At 37.0% G+C, this 9737-nt stretch overlaps 1 protein-coding gene across 1 annotated transcript in view; it reads right to left on the reverse strand.

Moving 5' to 3' along the window:
• Positions 1 to 9737, reverse strand: part of LOC129219343 (delta(3,5)-Delta(2,4)-dienoyl-CoA isomerase, mitochondrial-like) — a 142593-nt gene that overhangs the window by 68411 nt on the left and 64445 nt on the right. The window lies entirely within an intron of this gene.

Consider the following 9737-nt stretch of genomic DNA (forward strand, 5'->3'; position numbering starts at 1 on the left):
AAACAAAACTTCAGAAAAGGGAATTTTTTTTCGAAAGGTAAAGATTCACATAAGCTGTCTTTGAAACGTCACTCTCTCGTGTCAATCGCTTATCCACAATAATGTAATTGGAATTTACCTGAATGTTTTTTTTTTCATTACCTTTTAAACTAAACATCAAAAAGCTTTTCAATATTTTAAAAATATTTACTATCGAAAACACTTGAACTTTGTATGTAAATAGATAACCAAAAAGTAAAAGAAGCACCTTTTGTATTTTACAAAACTTGAAAGCGCACTGCCTCTTTTTTGGTCTGGGGGAAACACTAGTTCCCTCTGGGCATTTTTTCTGGAACTGAAATCAATTTTAGGCTATAGTGCAGATAAAAGGGTTATGGAGTTCTCCCACGAAAATTTCTCTAAGTGAAATTTTAAGTAATCTTTAGAACTTTAAGGGATTAGCGAAGGTTCGAAGGCTTTGTCTGGTGAGACATTGTCTGAAAAATACAATTGAGGGCCTTCATCGTGTCGCGATGAGAAAGGTGTATGAAATTTCAAATATTTGAATTTTTTTTTAACTGGATTATTTTTTCATTTTTATTCCATTTTATTCATAAAATAACGGGACGGCATTGAAATATGACTTTTTCAGGCATTATGTAAAATATCGTTTTTTGGGATATCGTGACGATGACGCGCTATACAATAGAAACAATATACGATATCGGGTAGATGAAACGATATACGGCAATAACGTAGAGATGACGCTATGATATCGGGTACTACTGGGAAAGTGTCCAGTAGAAAGAGGCATCTTTCCCACACTATTTACTAGAAAGCAGATGTCAAATCTTACATTTGTGTCCTGTTGTTGCACCAATCGGAACTTCTATATTCTCCACACTCAACAATGAATTAAAAAAAAAAAGTTTGGACTTCACTGGTTTTTGCATTCAAGTCCTCAGTTGTAGCAAAAGACTACGTTGGTGACTTTAGGACTACAAAGGCATCTCATATCTGAAATACCTTAGGGATCCCGTTAAGTCTAAATCTGGTCCTGATTACAACTAAAAACAACCAGTGAATACCAGGGGCGTGAGCAGAAATTTTAGGGCCCGTCACAAATGACTTACGGGACCCCTCTATCTTGTTTACCCCTACGTCTCTACATATATATTTCACCCCTCATTAAAAAAATCTTGGGGCCCCCTTCAGTCTCTGAACGAGGCCAGCAGGTGTCCCTTCTCTCCCCCCCCCTCCGTACATGCCCTTGCCTTGCTCATATGTCAACGCCCCAATGCATGGCCCACGTATTTATAGTAGGCCTGGGATAGCTTTGTGTAATGGTGCAGGCACCTTTAATTTTTGTAAATAGACGTACAAATATAAGTTTTTAACACTCTTTTTTCGTCCAGGGTCGTCTTCCAGGCCGCGTCGGGCCTCAATTTTTGTGGCCCCCTCCTGTTTCCTCAATGCGGAAGCCATGGCCCACAGAGCTCTAAAAACTAGAGAGAAAGTTGAAGAGAGGAAATAGCATTCGCACGTTTGAACTTCGCCTATTTAGTTTGGTCTCTGCTTAGAATCGGGGGAAAAAAAAACCTGTTTCCAAACGCGTTTTTCACATAGAGTAAATGAATTACCTGTTTTTATGACACTTTATAAATACAAAAAGACCGCTATGTGTAATGCGTGAAAAAGAAATTCGTTGCAATCGTAGATTGTAAAAAAAAATTATTTCGAACGTTCCTAATTACTGTACATTAATATTTCTTTAAGTCCGATGATGAGAAATTTTGCTGATCCCATTGTGATGAAGCGCCATTGATCTGAGGGCTTTTAATGCAATATTGTATTATTATTTGCGACATTATTGCAAAAGTTCGCGACGCCCCTGTAGAGTCTACATGGCTCCTCTAGGGGGTACACATTTTAGGAATCATTACCTGGAGCCTTCCTTAAATATACTCCTTATGCATAATAAGCCCAAAAGCGCCCAAAGCAGTTGTTTTGCTTCGGAACATTTTTTTTTTTTACAGTGATAGAGAGCCAATTATCTAAAGCAACATTTCGCCATTTAGGGAAGTCGCGAAATATTGGAAAGTTTTATTATCAAAAAGTCCCTAATTATTTGCGACATTATTGCAAAACCTCGCGGGGTGCATGTATAGGCTCTATGGCTCCCCGAGAATATGCACATTTCGGGAATTCTTTGGTTGACAGATATTAAATAACTATCTGTCAACCAAATACAAAAAGACCGCTATGTGTAATGCGTGAAAAAGAAATTAGTTGCAATCGTAGATTGTAAAAAAAAATTATTTCGAACGTTCCTAATTACTGTACATTAATATTTCTTTAAGTCCGATGATGAGAAATAGTGCTGATCCCATTGTGATGAAGCGCCATTGATCTGAGGGCTTTTAATGCAATATTGTATTATTATTTGCGACATTATTGCAAAAGTTCGCGACGCCCCTGTAGAGTCTACATGGCTCCTCTAGGGGGTACACATTTTAGGAATCATTACCTGGAGCCTTCCTTAAATATGCTCCTTATGCATAATAAGCCCAAAAGCGCCCAAAGCAGTTGTTTTGCTTCGGAACATTTTTTTTTTTTTTACAGTGATAGAGAGCCAATTATCTAAACCAACATTTCGCCATTTAGGGAAGTCGCGAAATATTGGAAAGTTTTATTATCAAAAAGTCCCTAATTATTTGCGACATTCCTGCAAAATTTCGCGGGGCGCCAGTAGAGGCTTTATGGTTGCCCGAGAAGATGCACATGTTGAGAATTCTTTGGTTGACGATATCGTATACTTATCCGTCAACAAATACAAAAAGTCCGCTATGTGTAATACGTGCGAAAAAAAATTCTTCGCACTCGTTGATTGTAAAAAAAATTTATTCCGAACGTTCCTAATTATTGTACATAAACATTTCTTTAAGTCCGATGATGAGATTTAATGCTGATCACATTGTGATGAAGCTGCATTGTTCTGAGGACTTTTAATGCAATATTGTATTATTATTTGTGACATTATTGCAAAACCTCGCGGGGTGCATGTATAGGCTCTATGGCTCCCCGAGAATATGCACATTTCGGGAATTCTTTGGTTGACGGATATTAAATAAATATCTGTCAACCAAATACAAAAAGACCGCTATGTGTAATGCGTGAAAAAGAAATTCGTTGCAATCGTAGATTGTAAAAAAAAATTATTTCGAACGTTCCTAATTACTGTACATTAATATTTCTTTAAGTCCGATGATGAGAAATTTTGCTGATCCCATTGTGATGAAGCGCCATTGATCTGAGGGCTTTTAATGCAATATTGTATTATTATTTGCGACATTATTGCAAAAGTTCGCGACGCCCCTGTAGAGTCTACATGGCTCCTCTAGGGGGTACACATTTTAGGAATCATTACCTGGAGCCTTCCTTAAATATGCTCCTTATGCATAATAAGCCCAAAAGCGCCCAAAGCAGTTGTTTTGCTTCGGAACATTTTTTTTTTTTTTTTTTACAGTGATAGAGAGCCAATTATCTAAAGCAACATTTCGCCATTTAGGGAAGTCGCGAAATATTGGAAAGTTTTATTATCAAAAAGTCCCTAATTATTTGCGACATTATTGCAAAACCTCGCGGGGTGCATGTATAGGCTCTATGGCTCCCCGAGAATATGCACATTTCGGGAATTCTTTGGTTGACAGATATTAAATAACTATCTGTCAACCAAATACAAAAAGACCGCTATGTGTAATGCGTGAAAAAGAAATTAGTTGCAATCGTAGATTGTAAAAAAAAATTATTTCGAACGTTCCTAATTACTGTACATTAATATTTCTTTAAGTCCGATGATGAGAAATAGTGCTGATCCCATTGTGATGAAGCGCCATTGATCTGAGGGCTTTTAATGCAATATTGTATTATTATTTGCGACATTATTGCAAAACCTCGCGGGGTGCATGTATAGGCTCTATGGCTCCCCGAGAATATGCACATTTCGGGAATTCTTTGGTTGACGGATATTAAATAAATATCTGTCAACCAAATACAAAAAGACCGCTATGTGTAATGCGTGAAAAAGAAATTCGTTGCAATCGTAGATTGTAAAAAAAAATTATTTCGAACGTTCCTAATTACTGTACATTAATATTTCTTTAAGTCCGATGATGAGAAATTTTGCTGATCCCATTGTGATGAAGCGCCATTGATCTGAGGGCTTTTAATGCAATATTGTATTATTATTTGCGACATTATTGCAAAAGTTCGCGACGCCCCTGTAGAGTCTACATGGCTCCTCTAGGGGGTACACATTTTAGGAATCATTACCTGGAGCCTTCCTTAAATATGCTCCTTATGCATAATAAGCCCAAAAGCGCCCAAAGCAGTTGTTTTGCTTCGGAACATTTTTTTTTTTTTTACAGTGATAGAGAGCCAATTATCTAAAGCAACATTTCGCCATTTAGGGAAGTCGCGAAATATTGGAAAGTTTTATTATCAAAAAGTCCCTAATTATTTGCGACATTATTGCAAAACCTCGCGGGGTGCATGTATAGGCTCTATGGCTCCCCGAGAATATGCACATTTCGGGAATTCTTTGGTTGACAGATATTAAATAACTATCTGTCAACCAAATACAAAAAGACCGCTATGTGTAATGCGTGAAAAAGAAATTAGTTGCAATCGTAGATTGTAAAAAAAAATTATTTCGAACGTTCCTAATTACTGTACATTAATATTTCTTTAAGTCCGATGATGAGAAATAGTGCTGATCCCATTGTGATGAAGCGCCATTGATCTGAGGGCTTTTAATGCAATATTGTATTATTATTTGCGACATTATTGCAAAAGTTCGCGACGCCCCTGTAGAGTCTACATGGCTCCTCTAGGGGGTACACATTTTAGGAATCATTACCTGGAGCCTTCCTTAAATATGCTCCTTATGCATAATAAGCCCAAAAGCGCCCAAAGCAGTTGTTTTGCTTCGGAACATTTTTTTTTTTTTTACAGTGATAGAGAGCCAATTATCTAAAGCAACATTTCGCCATTTAGGGAAGTCGCGAAATATTGGAAAGTTTTATTATCAAAAAGTCCCTAATTATTTGCGACATTATTGCAAAACCTCGCGGGGTGCATGTATAGGCTCTATGGCTCCCCGAGAATATGCACATTTCGGGAATTCTTTGGTTGACAGATATTAAATAACTATCTGTCAACCAAATACAAAAAGACCGCTATGTGTAATGCGTGAAAAAGAAATTAGTTGCAATCGTAGATTGTAAAAAAAAATTATTTCGAACGTTCCTAATTACTGTACATTAATATTTCTTTAGGTCCGATGATGAGAAATAGTGCTGATCCCATTGTGATGAAGCGCCATTGATCTGAGGGCTTTTAATGCAATATTGTATTATTATTTGCGACATTATTGCAAAAGTTCGCGACGCCCCTGTAGAGTCTACATGGCTCCTCTAGGGGGTACACATTTTAGGAATCATTACCTGGAGCCTTCCTTAAATATGCTCCTTATGCATAATAAGCCCAAAAGCGCCCAAAGCAGTTGTTTTGCTTCGGAACATTTTTTTTTTTACAGTGATAGAGAGCCAATTATCTAAAGCAACATTTCGCCATTTAGGGAAGTCGCGAAATATTGGAAAGTTTTATTATCAAAAAGTCCCTAATTATTTGCGACATTATTGCAAAATCTCGCGGGGTGCATGTATAGGCTCTATGGCTCCCCGAGAATATGCACATTTCGGGAATTCTTTGGTTGACAGATATTAAATAACTATCTGTCAACCAAATACAAAAAGACCGCTATGTGTAATGCGTGAAAAAGAAATTAGTTGCAATCGTAGATTGTAAAAAAAAAATTATTTCGAACGTTCCTAATTACTGTACATTAATATTTCTTTAAGTCCGATGATGAGAAATTTTGCTGATCCCATTGTGATGAAGCGCCATTGATCTGAGGGTTTTAATGCAATATTGTATTATTATTTGCGACATTATTGCAAAAGTTCGCGACGCCCCTGTAGAGTCTACATGGCTCCTCTAGGGGGTACACATTTTAGGAATCATTACCTGGAGCCTTCCTTAAATATGCTCCTTATGCATAATAAGCCCAAAAGCGCCCAAAGCAGTTGTTTTGCTTCGGAACATTTTTTTTTTTTACAGTGATAGAGAGCCAATTATCTAAAGCAACATTTCGCCATTTAGGGAAGTCGCGAAATATTGGAAAGTTTTATTATCAAAAAGTCCCTAATTATTTGCGACATTATTGCAAAACCTCGCGGGGTGCATGTATAGGCTCTATGGCTCCCCGAGAATATGCACATTTCGGGAATTCTTTGGTTGACAGATATTAAATAACTATCTGTCAACCAAATACAAAAAGACCGCTATGTGTAATGCGTGAAAAAGAAATTAGTTGCAATCGTAGATTGTAAAAAAAAATTATTTCGAACGTTCCTAATTACTGTACATTAATATTTCTTTAAGTCCGATGATGAGAAATAGTGCTGATCCCATTGTGATGAAGCGCCATTGATCTGAGGGCTTTTAATGCAATATTGTATTATTATTTGCGACATTATTGCAAAAGTTCGCGACGCCCCTGTAGAGTCTACATGGCTCCTCTAGGGGGTACACATTTTAGGAATCATTACCTGGAGCCTTCCTTAAATATGCTCCTTATGCATAATAAGCCCAAAAGCGCCCAAAGCAGTTGTTTTGCTTCGGAACATTTTTTTTTTTTTTTCAGTGATAGAGAGCCAATTATCTAAACCAACATTTCGCCATTTAGGGAAGTCGCGAAATATTGGAAAGTTTTATTATCAAAAAGTCCCTAATTATTTGCGACATTCCTGCAAAATTTCGCGGGGCGCCAGTAGAGGCTTTATGGTTGCCCGAGAAGATGCACATGTTGAGAATTCTTTGGTTGACGATATCGTATACTTATCCGTCAACAAATACAAAAAGTCCGCTATGTGTAATACGTGCGAAAAAAAATTCTTCGCACTCGTTGATTGTAAAAAAAATTTATTCCGAACGTTCCTAATTATTGTACATAAACATTTCTTTAAGTCCGATGATGAGAATTAATGCTGATCACATTGTGATGAAGCTGCATTGTTCTGAGGACTTTTAATGCAATATTGTATTATTATTTGTGACATTATTGCAAAACCTCGCGGGGTGCATGTATAGGCTCTATGGCTCCCCGAGAATATGCACATTTCGGGAATTCTTTGGTTGACGGATATTAAATAAATATCTGTCAACCAAATACAAAAAGACCGCTATGTGTAATGTGTGAAAAAGAAATTCGTTGCAATCGTAGATTGTAAAAAAAAATTATTTCGAACGTTCCTAATTACTGTACATTAATATTTCTTTAAGTCCGATGATGAGAAATTTTGCTGATCCCATTGTGATGAAGCGCCATTGATCTGAGGGCTTTTAATGCAATATTGTATTATTATTTGCGACATTATTGCAAAAGTTCGCGACGCCCCTGTAGAGTCTACATGGCTCCTCTAGGGGGTACACATTTTAGGAATCATTACCTGGAGCCTTCCTTAAATATGCTCCTTATGCATAATAAGCCCAAAAGCGCCCAAAGCAGTTGTTTTGCTTCGGAACATTTTTTTTTTACAGTGATAGAGAGCCAATTATCTAAAGCAACATTTCGCCATTTAGGGAAGTCGCGAAATATTGGAAAGTTTTATTATCAAAAAGTCCCTAATTATTTGCGACATTATTGCAAAACCTCGCGGGGTGCATGTATAGGCTCTATGGCTCCCCGAGAATATGCACATTTCGGGAATTCTTTGGTTGACAGATATTAAATAACTATCTGTCAACCAAATACAAAAAGACCGCTATGTGTAATGCGTGAAAAAGAAATTAGTTGCAATCGTAGATTGTAAAAAAAAATTATTTCGAACGTTCCTAATTACTGTACATTAATATTTCTTTAAGTCCGATGATGAGAAATTTTGCTGATCCCATTGTGATGAAGCGCCATTGATCTGAGGGCTTTTAATGCAATATTGTATTATTATTTGCGACATTATTGCAAAAGTTCGCGACGCCCCTGTAGAGTCTACATGGCTCCTCTAGGGGGTACACATTTTAGGAATCATTACCTGGAGCCTTCCTTAAATATGCTCCTTATGCATAATAAGCCCAAAAGCGCCCAAAGCAGTTGTTTTGCTTCGGAACATTTTTTTTTTTTACAGTGATAGAGAGCCAATTATCTAAAGCAACATTTCGCCATTTAGGGAAGTCGCGAAATATTGGAAAGTTTTATTATCAAAAAGTCCCTAATTATTTGCGACATTATTGCAAAACCTCGCGGGGTGCATGTATAGGCTCTATGGCTCCCCGAGAATATGCACATTTCGGGAATTCTTTGGTTGACAGATATTAAATAACTATCTGTCAACCAAATACAAAAAGACCGCTATGTGTAATGCGTGAAAAAGAAATTAGTTGCAATCGTAGATTGTAAAAAAAAATTATTTCGAACGTTCCTAATTACTGTACATTAATATTTCTTTAAGTCCGATGATGAGAAATAGTGCTGATCCCATTGTGATGAAGCGCCATTGATCTGAGGGCTTTTAATGCAATATTGTATTATTATTTGCGACATTATTGCAAAAGTTCGCGACGCCCCTGTAGAGTCTACATGGCTCCTCTAGGGGGTACACATTTTAGGAATCATTACCTGGAGCCTTCCTTAAATATGCTCCTTATGCATAATAAGCCCAAAAGCGCCCAAAGCAGTTGTTTTGCTTCGGAACATTTTTTTTTTTTTACAGTGATAGAGAGCCAATTATCTAAACCAACATTTCGCCATTTAGGGAAGTCGCGAAATATTGGAAAGTTTTATTATCAAAAAGTCCCTAATTATTTGCGACATTCCTGCAAAATTTCGCGGGGCGCCAGTAGAGGCTTTATGGTTGCCCGAGAAGATGCACATGTTGAGAATTCTTTGGTTGACGATATCGTATACTTATCCGTCAACAAATACAAAAAGTCCGCTATGTGTAATACGTGCGAAAAAAAATTCTTCGCACTCGTTGATTGTAAAAAAAATTTATTCCGAACGTTCCTAATTATTGTACATAAACATTTCTTTAAGTCCGATGATGAGATTTAATGCTGATCACATTGTGATGAAGCTGCATTGTTCTGAGGACTTTTAATGCAATATTGTATTATTATTTGTGACATTATTGCAAAACCTCGCGGGGTGCATGTATAGGCTCAATGGCTCCCCGAGAATATGCACATTTCGGGAATTCTTTGGTTGACGGATATTAAATAAATATCTGTCAACCAAATACAAAAAGACCGCTATGTGTAATGCGTGAAAAAGAAATTCGTTGCAATCGTAGATTGTAAAAAAAAATTATTTCGAACGTTCCTAATTACTGTACATTAATATTTCTTTAAGTCCGATGATGAGAAATTTTGCTGATCCCATTGTGATGAAGCGCCATTGATCTGAGGGCTTTTAATGCAATATTGTATTATTATTTGCGACATTATTGCAAAAGTTCGCGACGCCCCTGTAGAGTCTACATGGCTCCTCTAGGGGGTACACATTTTAGGAATCATTACCTGGAGCCTTCCTTAAATATGCTCCTTATGCATAATAAGCCCAAAAGCGCCCAAAGCAGTTGTTTTGCTTCGGAACATTTTTTTTTTTTTTTTACAGTGATAGAGAGCCAATTATCTAAAGC

The sequence above is a fragment of the Uloborus diversus genome, chromosome 3, assembly GCF_026930045.1.
Source record: "Uloborus diversus isolate 005 chromosome 3, Udiv.v.3.1, whole genome shotgun sequence".
Lineage (NCBI taxonomy): Eukaryota > Metazoa > Arthropoda > Arachnida > Araneae > Uloboridae > Uloborus > Uloborus diversus.